This window comes from Lepidochelys kempii, chromosome 4 (assembly GCF_965140265.1).
Source record: "Lepidochelys kempii isolate rLepKem1 chromosome 4, rLepKem1.hap2, whole genome shotgun sequence".
Taxonomy (NCBI): Eukaryota; Metazoa; Chordata; order Testudines; family Cheloniidae; genus Lepidochelys; species Lepidochelys kempii.
This window is the reverse complement of record NC_133259.1, coordinates 131,958,753-131,973,124: the sequence shown is the minus strand read 5'-3', so window position 1 is coordinate 131,973,124 and position 14,372 is coordinate 131,958,753. Positions and strand designations below refer to the sequence as shown.

The window sequence follows — 14,372 nt, the reverse complement described above, 5'->3', positions numbered from 1 at the left end:
TTTTCTAACTTATGAATAAAAGCTAGGTGTGAGAGGATCAGATCTACTAGTTCTAAGGTCTTGAAGGACATGATGACCAAAAATTGAGTTCAATTCACTTCCTTTGTTTAATAAACCTGTTTGTTTTAAATGTAAAACATGTTTTGATAAACTTACTTTTTTCTTATATATCTAGCACATTTAAAGTAATTTTATTTAGCAGATAGAAATAGATTTAAATGCCTTTAGCAGCATTTTTAATCAAATTCTAATTTCCATCCAAATCGAGCTTGACACAAATCATGAGTAAAAAAAATAATCCTCTAGTAAATAAGAAATACATCACTCACCATTTTCTAACACAATAAATACATAAAAAATAAGAACTGAATAAATATATATTAATCTATATAATTTCTTAAATAAATGTGTTTAGATCTAGTGTATGCTCCCAGTTAGCAAAAATAAGTACCAAATTCAATGTAAAGGCTAGATCTAGCTGTATAACAACGTTTTAATTATTACCAACCAATAAAAATCAACCTTTCTTTAGGAAAATAACTAGAAAGTACAAATGCCAAACAAGATTAACATGGGTTACTTAAATCAAGTTAAATCATGATTTAAAATTTAAAACATTCCACCCTGGACTCGACACCTTTTACTTTTCTCATTGAAATGTGAAACCAGATAAAACAGGCTGGGTGAAATTCTGTTCTAGCTCACTAGTCGTTTCACCATGGCTGGTGTGTTGGGAAGAAATTGTGTGAAACTGTGGTTTCATCTGATTTCAGCTTGAAATCTGAAAACCCTGTGCTGTTTCAGCTGAAATTTGCTTTATGGCTTTGTTGAACCTGACAACTGTGGGAAAGTTCTAGTTTTGAATCCACACAAATTGGACTAGGTGGATCAATAGAGAGTTATTTCACCCAATTTTCTGTATAAACACTTTAACAGGTCCCACATTCGAAGAAATAGGAGACAAATATGTATATTGGAAAACAAGTGAGTTCATTATCATATTTAAGTGCCAAGGACAGAAAGTGATGTGTCTACTGTATATTGACATGATAAAATTGCTTTAAAATATGTTTATACTCCAAATAGTTTGATCATTCACAGACACTTGTAATGTGACACAGTCCATTTTGAAAACTGATTAGTTACAAATGGTTTCAGATACTGCATTAAAGTTTATCAATTTTTGTAATTGTTTAAGTTTCATGAGAAGTTGTTTGCTAAATATTTTTCCTTAATTTCAACAAACACATCTCATGGGGTTTTTTTCTGCATTTTTCAATCAGCTTGATACGAACATGCCCCGCAGCCACGTGCCATTTTTGTGGGGATATTTTTAGCCGTATATTTTTTATTTTTTCTCCCTTTTTGGTATGTGAAAGGCCCCTACATACAAATAAAGAAACTGAAAAAAATAGAGGTTTTTTCTCTGATTTTTTTTATTTAAAGTAATTTTAAGTGTAACGTGTGACGGTAGGGGAAAAAAAAGATCAGACTGAAGTGATTTTTATGCAACAATGCCCCTTTCATCCTAAAAAAAAAAAAAAATCCTGAAGCAAACTACGTGGTAACTACTGTATTATAAAATAAAACAAAGTCAAACAATAGCAATGTTTGGGTGCAGAGGCAGGAAGAAGCCAGTAGCACTTATATGGTTCAAACATAACTGTGTAAAAGCTGGGAGAGGTTTAACATTGTAATAATGAAAAATTCCAAATTGTACCAGGCTCAGTAATTCAAAACTTTTGATAAATGTTTCGGAGTGAATTTCAAGATGCTGCTCTTAAACCAAAGTATAAAGATCTAAATAGTTTAGCACCTGGTTACTTGATTGGAGAGCCTCTCTCCCCACACCAGTATTACCACCAACACTCTAGCTGAAGCTCACTTGGTATGAATAGGAAGTGGATGGCAGAGTTTTTTGTGGGGGATTCTCAACCTTAGAATTCATGCTACCCTCCTTAGTTTGCCAGAGCCAGAATTCATTGCTCCATCTGGGCAGGCTGCAAAACAAATCTTTCTTCGTAAGCATTTTAGGGAAATTGAATGCCATAAGTGGAGGAGTTGAGACTGAAGGATATTTCTTGAGGTTTTGTGATATAAGTGGGTAGAACGTCTTTCGTTTTTTTCTCTCTTGGAAGAATCTATATATTGGTATTTCTGTAATTGGAACTTGGAATAAAAATATTTCATTGCTATTTTAAAATTTGTTAATGATGTATTTCACATTTTGGGATCTTCCTAGAACTATGGCTAGCTCCTAGATTTAAAAAAAAACTGTAGCCTCTCTAAATATCACTTCTAAACCATGAGGCTAGAGGAAGAAATGAAAATATTTGAAGGTAATGTTAATTTTACATTTTGGGAATGTTTAATTTTGTTTGGCTTGGCCACTTCTACCAGTAGAGTCCTAGTATTTATTTAGCTGAGAATGTCCATGCATTACTGTGTTGGTTGAGATCCAGAAGCATGTACTGAAATTAGGGAAACAAAAACAAAAACAAACAAAAAAAAGGAAAGTTCCTTGCACTTTTATCATGCTTTTCAACTTCAAAACTAGATTTTTTTAAAATCTGCAAAGCATTTTATAAAATAATCTACACAACTCTCCTGTCAGTACAATAGGTAGGTGTAACAATCTCTGTTTTGTACGTGGAAGAAACTGAGGAAGAGAAATTGAAGTGCTGTTATGGTTATACTACCGATTGCAAAAATGGTAGCATTTTATTCAACTCATCCGCCTTCTGTTATATTCTAAATCACACCTTCTTTTTTACTGATTAAAATCAAGTTTTTATTGCTTTTATTCCTATCAGCACTGCTTAGCCAGTATCATTATGAATACTGAACTAGATATTGGATTTTATGGCTTGTGCATCATCAACAGAATTCATAGAATCGTAGTACTAGAAGGGACCTCGAGAGGTCATCTAGTCTGGTCCCTTGCACTCATGGAGGACTAAGTATTATCTAGACTATAGACATGTTAGCTAAGTTTCAAATCTTTATTACTGGTAATGTTATATATTGCATTTATGTATTATGAAGAAAAATAGAGGGGTAGTTTAAAAAAACCAAACAACAACTACACTATGAACTTTACAGGAGCGTTCTTCACATGCATTAAGCACCTTTCCACCCACAAGTTTAGAGGAAGCTTCAAGCATGTTCAAGCTATGGATTGTAAAGCAGATAGAGAGATGTAGGCAGGCATCTTACAGTGCCTGAATTTATTAAACAGAAATATGGATGTGGCTGTAAATGCAAGAAATAAACTTGTGGAAAATCAGAACTGTCAGCTCCATTTTGTGTAGTTATAAAACATACAAAGTTGTCCGATTTTCATTTTTTATTTGCTCCCTCCCCAGTCTCATTAAATATAAATTAAATATAAATTATATACTACGTGACTTGTGATGTTTATGGTTATTTAATATGAGATTACTGGTAGTTTTACTGGGAACCACATGCTAGTTATTTCTAAAATTGATTAAAATAACTGTTTTGGGGGATGGGATGGCTCAATAATTTGGTAATCACAATGTCACCTTCACCCCTAGGTCAGTGATTGAAATCCAGCCCAGATCTGTAGTAATCTGAACAATTACCATCAGATGGCTGTTGATGATCTATTTGGACAAGTATCCGCATCAGTAACAGAATAGTTGATATTGACAACTTTGTTGTCAATCTCAACAGAGCGGTAAGTGAATGGGCATGGTAACTTAACTTTCTCTTTACCTCTCCAAGGGGTCCTTCTAGATGTGGTATGAGACACATTGCTGAAGAATGCATGCTACCTGTCTAGTACCTTTCATGGATAACTTTGTAAATACATTTTTTTAAAAATAGTTTGCAGATGAAAGGTAGTGGATTGACTATATTGGATAAAGCCTGTTGTCTACAGGTGGAGATAAGTTGTTGGTTGTGACCTACAAAGTCCTAAATTGCCTGGGGCTGGCCTACCCAAGGGACTGCCTCTCTGTCTGGGATTGCTTTCTGTTGTTTTGTATAAGAACATTAGAAAAGTAAGAGCAGGTACAAACTGACAGGTTTCAGAGTAACAGCCGTGTTAGTCTGTATTCGCAAAAAGAAAAGGAATACTTGTGGCACCTTAGAGACTAACCAATTTATTAGAGCATAAGCTTTCGTGAGCTACAGCCTGAGGAAGTGAGCTGTAGCTCACGAAAGCTTATGCTCTAATAAATTGGTTAGTCTCTAAGGTGCCACAAGTACTCCTTTTCTTTTTCCAAGTACAAACTGTAACCTTGAGTTTGTTTTCATGATTGTATTCCATGACTATTTTGGGTGACATTGTGACTATGAAAAGAAAAGGAGGACTTGTGGCACCTTAGAGACTAACAAATTTATTTGAGCATAAGCTTTCGTGAGCTACAGCTCACTTCATCGGAGGCATCCAATGAAGTGAGCTGTAGCTCACGAAAGCTTATGCTTCGATGAAATGAGCTGTAGCTCACAAAAGCTTATGCTCAAATAAATTTCTTAGTCTCTAAGGTGCTACAAGTACTCCTTTTCTTTTTGCAGATACAGACTAACACAGCTGCTACTCTGAAACCTGTCGTGACTACAGAGATATTGCTGGTATTTTGTTCTCTTTTTTTTTTTTTTTAAGACAGGGGTGTGTCTGTACAATGCATGTAAATCTTGGTATTGAGTGGAACCAGCCTTGTTGCTAATAATTTAGCGACTTATTAGAAGCTCATTTTTGCTCATCTTTGCTATAATATTACAGCTGCAGTTGTAGAAGTTGCTCCTGCCTGGGGCTAGTTTACTGCAGCTTTATCACTTGACTTTAGAGAGCTTTGGGTTTGTTTGTTTGTTTGTTTTATATGGGGGGTGAAAAGGGGGGTTGTTTGTTTTTTTTGTTCCTAAATCAATTCATGCCGCTTAAGTGTACTATGTACTCCCTTTCTCCACAATTTCTCAGCTGGCTGCATAATATTATCTTAACTTTTCCTATCTATGTTCAGTGGAACCACTAAATATCAATATCAACAAAGTGAACCTACTTGCAATTTGAATGCAGATTCTTTATGAAATCCTCTCTGGTCAAGTCTTCATTTTGTCTAGTTTTTCAATAATTTATTTTGAACTACTCTGTGTTTCTTTCTCATGCCTTTATTTCTGGGGTAAATTTTCTTTCAGTCCTCTTCATACCTTCAGAATCAGATGCATTTGTAGCAAAGTGTATTTAGTAATCTTATACTCTTCATAACAGCTCTCTGTTGAGAAGTATCCCACTTACTTTTGTTGGCTCCCTGCTGGAAAGTAGCCCTCTCGTATTTCCCCAATTTTCTAAACCAGCTAAGTGGGTGGAGCCAAGCTAATAGGATGAACATAATATTTCTGGACTTGGTGGAGGTAGCAGCACATAGCTCCATGGTGTCACTGCGTCATCATGGACCCCATCCATTTGAGCCCAGAGGCCCCCTCAGTGTTTTGGTTTGCAGTAGGCACAGCAATGGCTGCAGTACAACAAGTCCTATGTAAGGGTAACTCCTCATTAAGGCACAAATTGGTACCATTTTCCTTGAAGTTGCTTACCTTGCTGCTTATTGAATAAGGTATGGCCAAACGGAATGAAAGAGCATGCAAATTGACTGTATCAGACCAGTGATTGTAGTGGTGGGGACCCTTTCACAATAGTTATGTATGGTATGATACTTGTAGACCAATAACCCAGGAGTGTAACAAATGCATCCTCTTCAAATTAGATTCTTCCAAAGTTTATTTTTTAAAATAAAATTAAGGACCAATCTGGCTGTGCTGATTTAGCACATTGTCTGCACTCTTCCATCTCTGGATAGTTATCTCTTAAATTAAGAGGACTGCATGCATTTTCTGGCTCACTGCTTTATCAAGTATCTTTTCAATAGATAGCGGACTGCCCATACGAGAGAAAACAATACTTTCATTAGCTTTAACACCCTTTAGTCAGCTTTATTCCTTCTCAAAATACAGCTATGATGTTGCTCCCAAGTTGTATTCCAGTATTTCAGAAAAAAAGAAAAGGAGTACTTGTGGCACCTTAGAGACCAACAAATTTATTTGAGCATAAGCTTTCATGAGCTACAGCCCACTTCATCGGATGCATGTCACTGTATCTGTATGAGTTTTTTCATGAAGTTGATAGATTTCCACTCCATACAGCTAAATTCAGTGCCTTGCATAACAACAGGTTTCAGAGTAGCAGCCGTGTTAGTCTGTATCTGCAAAAAGAAAAGGAGTACTTGTGGCACCTTAGAGACTAACAGATTTATTGAGCTGTAGCTCACAAAAGCTTGTACTCAAATAAATTTGTTAGTCTCTAAGGTGCCGCAAGTACTCCTTTTCTTTTTGTGGATACAGACTAACACGGCTGCTACTCTGAAACCAGTATTTCAGAAGTGGCTTATAAAACCACTCTCCTGATCAAATCCCTAGCAGGGCAGAATGGTCCAATGGACCAGAGGAGCAAAACAGCTTATGAGAATTCAAGAGCTTCCCATGATGAATTGTGATTAAAATTTAAAAAAACAAACAAACAGAAAAGTTAAGATGAATATCAGGCAAACTTCCTGTCAGTATGGGAAAACGAAGTCAGGCTACAAGATCTAATGAGTCTTTTCCATCTCTAATTTCTGTGATTATATTACTTTAAAAAAATTAGCTGGAGAGAAGTGAATAATTATAGAATGGCATAGTTGGACTCCATCAAAGACAAATCCTGGCGTAGTGCTTTAGAAATGAATATGAGAGTTTAGGCTCTCTTGAGCAGGGGCTCACTAAGAATAGATTAGGTCAAAGAAATCTAACATCTTTGAAGGAGCGAAAAAAATAACGAAAGCATGGCAGTGGATGTGAGTTACCTGGATTTCAATAAGGCTTTTAGTAAGTTGCCCCACAGACAATTGTTGAACAAGATGATAAATCTAGATATCAGCACTGATGAGAAAATATGTGCAAGTTGGCAGGAACAGTGAGGAGGGTTATCATTAATGGCACAAAATCCTCCTGGAGTGAAATGACAATTGGGTTCCCACAGGGTTTTGTGTGGAGAGCAATCCTCTTTAACAAATTAATTACTGAGTTGGAAAATTGAACTACTGTATTTGTGTGGCATCCATACTTGCAGATGGTACTGAAGCATGAGATAGTTGACACAGTGGTGGATATAGTGAAATTGTAGGAGCTTTTGGACTTGTTGGGTAAATTGTCAGATGACTAAAATATTCTTTTAAATTCAGGAAATGTGTTGTTTCTGGGCTGAGAAGAACAAAAACATGAAATACCAATTAAATATTAATGAGACAGGCAAAAAAGGCATTTAGAGGTGATATGAGCAGTATCCGTATCCTAATAGGGGGGATAGGTTGCTTTAAACAAAGAATACATATTAAATCTAAAGAAATGGGGTTTTTTGTTTTGTTTTTTGCATTTCTGCATGGCACTTCTGCATATTTCTGGAACATTGTAATGAAATTTAGGTAACTTAATTTAAAAGATCTCTAGTTATTACAGAGAGCACAGAGGAGGACAATATGGAAGGTTGACCTAAAGAATGGAAGGAATCTTTTTTGAGGAAAGAGATGCAGAGAGACTAAGGTGTGATTTCATTAAAGTTTTCTAGTACAGGAATTTAGGAGTAGGCACAGTGATACTTTGTAAGGAAGGGATCTCATATTTTCACAAATAAAAGCTTGAGCAGGAAAGGTTTAGGCTACATTTTAGAAAGGGCTTCTTGTAGGAGTTGTTAACATTTGGATTAGTCTACTGTATGATATTTGGAGCACAAATTGTCAACCACTTTAAAGCAAAGATAATTACTGCTTACTACACTAAGTATTTTATAAATGCCAATAGCTAGATATTTTGAATAAAAAAAATCTCCAGTAGTTAAACATGCTTACTGAGTAACGGCATACATCTGGTGCAAGATGTGAAAATGAAATAGATATTCCTTTTGGTTGTCTTAATCCACAAATTATGTCTACCTACTTTAAAAGAAGAGGGAATATTGCATTGATATTGCCACAAAATGATGAAAAGTGTCTGAAAACTGGTCCATACTGTGAAATATGTAGATAATGAGAACATCTGATATTCATGAAGGTGCTCACTAGCAATAAATAGAAATTGAGGGTCTCCTCCGCTTCTATGAGGGGAGACAATTCGTGCTAGGGTCAGACTGTACCATATGGTATGAATTCACCCAACCCAGTCAGTAATCCATTTCTCAATATCATTTTTCACAAAGATCTGATCCAAAGCCTATTGACTTCAATGAGCTTTCAGTCTGGTTCCAAGTGAACCAAGAGTGGTGGTGAGCTCAGAGGTATTGGTCTGTTACAGCCATTAGAATAGGTTGTACAGGTTTCCATCTGAGGTCGTAGGAGCCGATGGGGCTAAGCTGCTCTGTGTGAATGAATAGTGGCTAGTGATCCAGGATAAAATTGTCTAGTGTCTAAGTGATGTAAGAGTCTTTCAATGGGACTTAGGTGCTTTTCAAAATGAGACTTAAGCCTAAGTAACCCTAGGTACTTTTGAGGCGCTTTTCTTCTCGATGGTCATAATTATTCTTTGTACAAAAGTGCATTCTTATGTTGCACGGCAGAAAAAAAAATAGAGTTAGGAATTTTACATGTTCTTATGTTCTTACATGTGGCTATTGAAAAACTAGTTGGAAAAAATTTAATTAAACACCTACAACTTGACCGTATTGTTTTTCCTTTCTGAGTCAAGCAATCACCCTCTAATTGTCATTGACTTGAGCAGTTGGCCTTGCCACCCTCATGTGTATGGGTGTGGTATGTGTGTAACCATGTTTTGGTTATTTTTCTTGTTTAAGTTTATGGAGAGAAAAGGCAGCACACACAAGAAACAAAATAAACAGGTATGTCAAAAATGTGTAGTTCAAATAAACAGAGACAAATATCCCTCCAAACCATCCTGTCCCATCTTTTAATTTTCTTCTTTAGGTAAGGTGGTTTGGGCCTCCAATGTCAACTGCTGTTATTTCAGACAGATCTGCTTACAGCTGTGCTGTTTGTCAGTGACTGATGACAGGTGCTCGTACCCACAGGTTGTTTCTCCTCTCTGCCTACTTCTGTCATCTTCTTTTCCTTTTCTGTGTTTGTATCTTTCTTTCTTCCTGTCTACCTCTTTCCTTTCATATTTCCCTGAATTTGTTTTCTTCCCCTACTTCTTGCACAATTACCTTTCAGATTCTTTCTACTTTGTGTCCTCCTCTACGTCAAGTCTGATTCTTTTGGTCTGTCCCTACCCATTGTGACAGGTAGCACAGGCCACTGGATTGAGGAAAAGGCTGGGAACCAGGATCTGTTGAGTCCCAGTCCTGGCTCTTGCACTGATGCATAGTGTGACTTTGGGCAAGTCACTTACACTCTAATGAGATCTACAGAAGCTAAGCTCCTTGGAGGAGGAAACATAGATTCTTAAAACACATGTGCCTCCAAATAGGGTAGCTATATTTTTTAAAATATTTTTCTACTAACAAATATAAATCAGGTAAGCAGAGAACACTTAGTTTGTGACTTACGCTCTGAGAGTAAAAGATAGCGTAGTGGCGAAAGATCACCCTTTTTGGTCAGAGAATCAGATTTAGAACACATTTACTACATGCCACATACATTTTTTAAACAGCATGGCTTTTCTGAATATAAGATGTGGAGTTCTCAAATCCCTTATAAAAACGGATTTAAAGTGTTGTAGATTGATTCGTTTAAAACCATATGTCACAACATATATGAGGGCTCCGCTAGGTGAGAGATGGGAGGTTGCTGGTAGTAGGGAAGCAGAGCTCAAGTTGCTTAGTTTATCTGAACTGTGCACTTTCATGCCTCCCAATGATTTTTTTTTTTAAAACTGCAATGTTCCATTAAGGAATTTTCTAAATGCATTAGCGGTGTGTCTGCTCAAACTTAACTCTGAATGAACTGTTGTTTGTTTGTTTGTTGTTTTTGTCTGGGATATTACCTATTTACTACACAGGACTGTTGAGAATGATTTAGTTCATATTTCCACTGGGTTTTGAAAATGTAAGCCTTTATCAAAGGACTAAGGTATTATTTCATTCTTGCTTGTTGCAACTCTTGTTACTCTTATTTCTATTTTTCTGCTTTGTCCTTCCTGTGTCTTCCTTTTTAAATAAACAAGTATCCTTTGCCTGACATTATTGTAGTAAGGCCTGGTATGAGGCCTCTGATACAAGGCCTCACATACAAAGCCTTATGTTTCAAGCCTTCTTCATGCTACAATTATCTCCTTCCACTAGTAAATGTCGTGTTAGGAGTACCGCTCTGTGTTCCTCCAATACTGTCACTTCATTATTGCTGGTGACATAACATGTAGTACAGCTTTCTTGCACCTCATCTTAAGCATCTGGTGCTAGGCACTACTGAGACTGAGATACTGGATAAAATGGGCCACAGGCCTGATCTAGTATTTTAGTTCCCATCTTTCTAGGAAATTATATATTTATTCTGTTCAGTGAGTATTGCTTTACATATGGAAAGCTAATTACTATTTTTCCTGTTACCCTTACGTAGCTGCAAACTTAATTAGATGATGTGCATTCTAACTTGGAACCTGGACTGTAGTCCAGGTAGTAGTTAAAAGGAAACTTGTGTGACTTGGAAGGAAAAGGGCTATATGATGTATAGGGCCCTACCAAATTCATGGCCATGAAAAACGCATCACGAATGGTGAAATCTGGTCCCCCCCCCCCCCCCAGTCTTCCCCCTGTGAAATCTGGTCTTTTGTGTCCTTTTACCCTAAACTATACAGATTTTATGGGGGAGACCACAGTTTCTCAAATTGGGAGTCCTGACCCAAAAGGGAATTGCAGGGGGTCACAAGGTTATTTTAGGCGGTCACAGTATTGCCACCCTTACTTCTGTGCTGCCTTCAGATCTGGGCGGCCAGAGAGCGACGGCTGTTGGCCAGGTGCCCAGCTCTGCAGGCAGCGCCATGCAAGCAGCAGTACAGAAGTAAGGGTGGTAATACCATACCATGCCACCCTTCCTTCTGAGATGCTGCCTTCCGAGTTGGGCAGTCACAGAGTGGTAGCTGCTGACAGGGCCCAGCTCTGCAGGCAGCAGCACAGAAATTAAGGTTCCAGTAACATACCATGCCATCCTTACTTCTGCGCTGCTCCTGGAGGAGGCTCTGTCTTGAAAGCTAGACTCCTGGCCAGCAGCAGTGCAGAAAGTAAGGGTAGCAGTAATGCAACCCCCCACTCTACAAAATAAGCTTGCAACTCCCCGCTTCCTCTTCCTCCCAACCCCCCCGGCCACGCACACACAACTCCTTTTTGGGTCAGTACCCTACAATTACAACACTGTGAAATTTCAGATTTAAATAGCTGAAATCATGAAATTTCGGGTTTTTTAAATCCTATGACTGCGAATTTGACCAAAATGGATCATGAATTTGGTAGAACACTAACTATGTTTAGAGAGGTTTCAGAGTAGCAGCCGTGTTAGTCTGTATTTGCAAAAAGAAAAGGAGTACTAGTGGCACCTTAGAGACTAACAAATTTATCTGAGCATAAGTTTTCGTGAGCTACAGCTCACTTCATCGGACGCATTCAGTGGAAAATACAGTGGGGAGATTTATATACATAGAGAACATGAAACAATGGGTGTTACCATACACACTGTAAAGAGAGTGATCACTTAAGGTGAGCTATTACTGACCCGCTGAAGTGAAGAAACAGATTGACAGAGCCAGAAGAGTACCCATAAGTCACCTAGTACAGGACAGGCCCAACAAAGAAAATAACAGAACGCCACTAGCCATCACCTTCAGCCCCCAACTAAAATCTCTCCAACGCATCATCAAGGATCTACAACCTATCCTGAAGGACGACCCATCACTCTCACAGACCTTGGGAGACAGGCCAGTCCTTGCTTACAGACAGCCCCCTAACCTGAAGCAAATACTCACCAGCAACCACACAGCACACAACAGAACCACTAACCCAGGAACCTATCCTTCCAACAAAGCTCGTTGCCAACTGTGTGCACATATCTATTCAGGGGACACCATCATAGGACCTAATCACATCATCCACACTATCAGAGGCTAATTCACCTGCACATCTACCAATGTGATATATGCCATCATGTGCCAGCAATGCCCCTGTGCCATGTACATTGGTCAAACTGGACAGTCTCTACGTAAAAGAATAAATGGACACAAATCAGACAACAAGAATTACAACATTCAAAAACCAGTTGGAGAACATTTCAATCTCTTTGGTCACTCAATTACAGACCTAAAAGTTGCAATTTTTCAACAAAAAGACTTCAAAAACAGACTCCAAGGACAGACTGCTTAATTGGAATTAATTTGCAAACTGGATACAATTAACTTTGGCTTGAATAAAGACTGGGAGTGGATGGGTCATTTCACAAAGTAAAACTATTTCCCCATGTTTTTCCCCCCCTCCCCAACCCCTTACTGTTCCTCAGACGTTCTTGTCAACTGCTGGAAATGGCCCACCTTGATTATCACTACAAAAGTTTTTTTCCTCCCCGCTCTCCTGCTGGTAATAACTCACCTTAAGTGATCACTCTGGTTACAGTGTATGTGGTAACACCCATTGTTTCATGTTTTCTATATATATAAATCTCCCCACTGTATTTTCCACTGAATGCATCCGATGAAGTGAGCTGTAGCTCACGAAAGCTTATGCTCAAATACATTTGTTAGTCTCTAAGGTGCCACTAGTACTCCTTTTCTTTATGTGTAGAGAGATGTTTATGAAAGATTGTGATTTGGACACACTCCCTCATAAGGGATAGTGTTGTGAATGTGGGAATTTGGTGATGTGCCCTGGAGACTAGAATTGGAAACATAGCATGGCTGTGTGCAGCAGTTCAGCAGAGAGGCTCTCCAGTTTATTTTATGAAGGTTGTATTCCTTTCCCATTCACTAGTTTGTTATTTAATGAACCCCAAGATCGTTACACTATGGATGAAGTCAACACATTGTAGTGTGGTAGACTCGAGTTTGATTCCTCCCTGTTTTCCATGAGTGGAAAAGAAAAAGCCTCACATACAGTAAAATATGTCTGTTTTGTTTTTTAAAAGCTCAGGGTAGTGTGGACTACCCATGCAGAATTCCACTGACATTAGGATTCTGCACTGACACGGGCCCACGCTACTATGGAAACGGACACAGACTGGAGTAGGAGCAGGAGCAAGGGCAGTGGGTTGACACTACTGGCAGTGGGAGTGTTCCTGACCAGGTAGTGATGCTGAGTAGACTGAAGAGACTGCTTCCCCTAAGAGCCTATATATCTACCTTGGGATCATTTGGGTGGGTCTTTGCCTGTGATTGGCTGGACCCAGTTGATTGGCATGGGGCCTATCAGAAGGTAATTGCCTCTGATGACTCATCACACTCTCTGGCTCAGGGATTTCCACTGTTGACAACATGCTTCAAGGTCTGAACTTTAAATCAAAGTCAGTGGAACAATGGTGAATGTTTTTCAGTCAGGTTTTGTACTGAGGAACTGCATGTCCTCTCCAATAAACATTTAGAAAGATGCTGGTCATAGTTTAGTTCAGTGAAACTTACTCTGAATAAAGAGCAGCACATACCTGTAAATTATAAGTGTTTACACCCAAACTAACTTCAGTTTCAAGAAACATTGGATTATTGCTTATCTAACTACATGGTCAATATAGGTTTTCAAAATGGAAAGTTTTGCAAAGCAGAAACTCCTGGAGAAAAGCAAGAAAATTAAAGTAACTTGGAAAAGATTGTTTGCAATGTTGAAGCCCTGTTAGTCCCAGGATATTAGAGAAACAAGGTGCATGAGGTAATATCTTTTACTGTATCAGCTTCTGTTGGAGAGAGAGAAACTTTTGAGCTTACATAAAAGATATTACTTCTACCACCATCTCTCTCTTGGAAAATATTGGCTTTCTTTCTGAGCTGGGAAAGTAAGATGAAAAGAGAGACTTTTTCCTGAACCTTTTCTCTGTCACACTAAAAAATAATATTTTATATTTAAACAAAAATATTAATAATATTAAGTCTTGTGGTTATCATCTATTGACAGATAGCATAGGTTCTCCTCCTTCTACATAATAGGGTGGCACAAATGTGGGGTCATGGTGTCTGGAGTGGCTTATGGCCATGAGTGCCTACCTCAGGGCAGACACCCAACTGTTGGTATGTTCTATAATTTGATTTCACCAAGACAGTACCAAATTGAACTCCTAAAGTAATGCAATAGTCTTAAAATGGAGTCACAGACAGTCCCCTTAGATACTGGGCAAGCTAGTCTGTGTGATAAATGGTCACTTGCACCAAAACCCACAAAATAATCAGGCTGCACCCAA

The 14,372-nt window shown here is 38.1% G+C and overlaps 1 protein-coding gene across 9 annotated transcripts in view; it reads left to right on the top strand.

The window, feature by feature from the left end:
* The window catches only part of CTNNA2 (catenin alpha 2), a 784,792-nt gene that overhangs the window by 76,065 nt on the left and 694,355 nt on the right, over positions 1-14,372 (top strand). For 3 of the 9 annotated variants that reach the window (XM_073342915.1, XM_073342918.1, XM_073342916.1), the window contains exon 2: positions 3,558-3,700. The exons of the other annotated variants lie outside the window; for them this stretch is intronic. The gene's annotated coding sequence lies outside the window, so the exon portion shown is untranslated. The remainder of the gene's footprint in view (positions 1-3,557; positions 3,701-14,372) is intronic. 9 annotated transcript variants of the gene reach the window in all.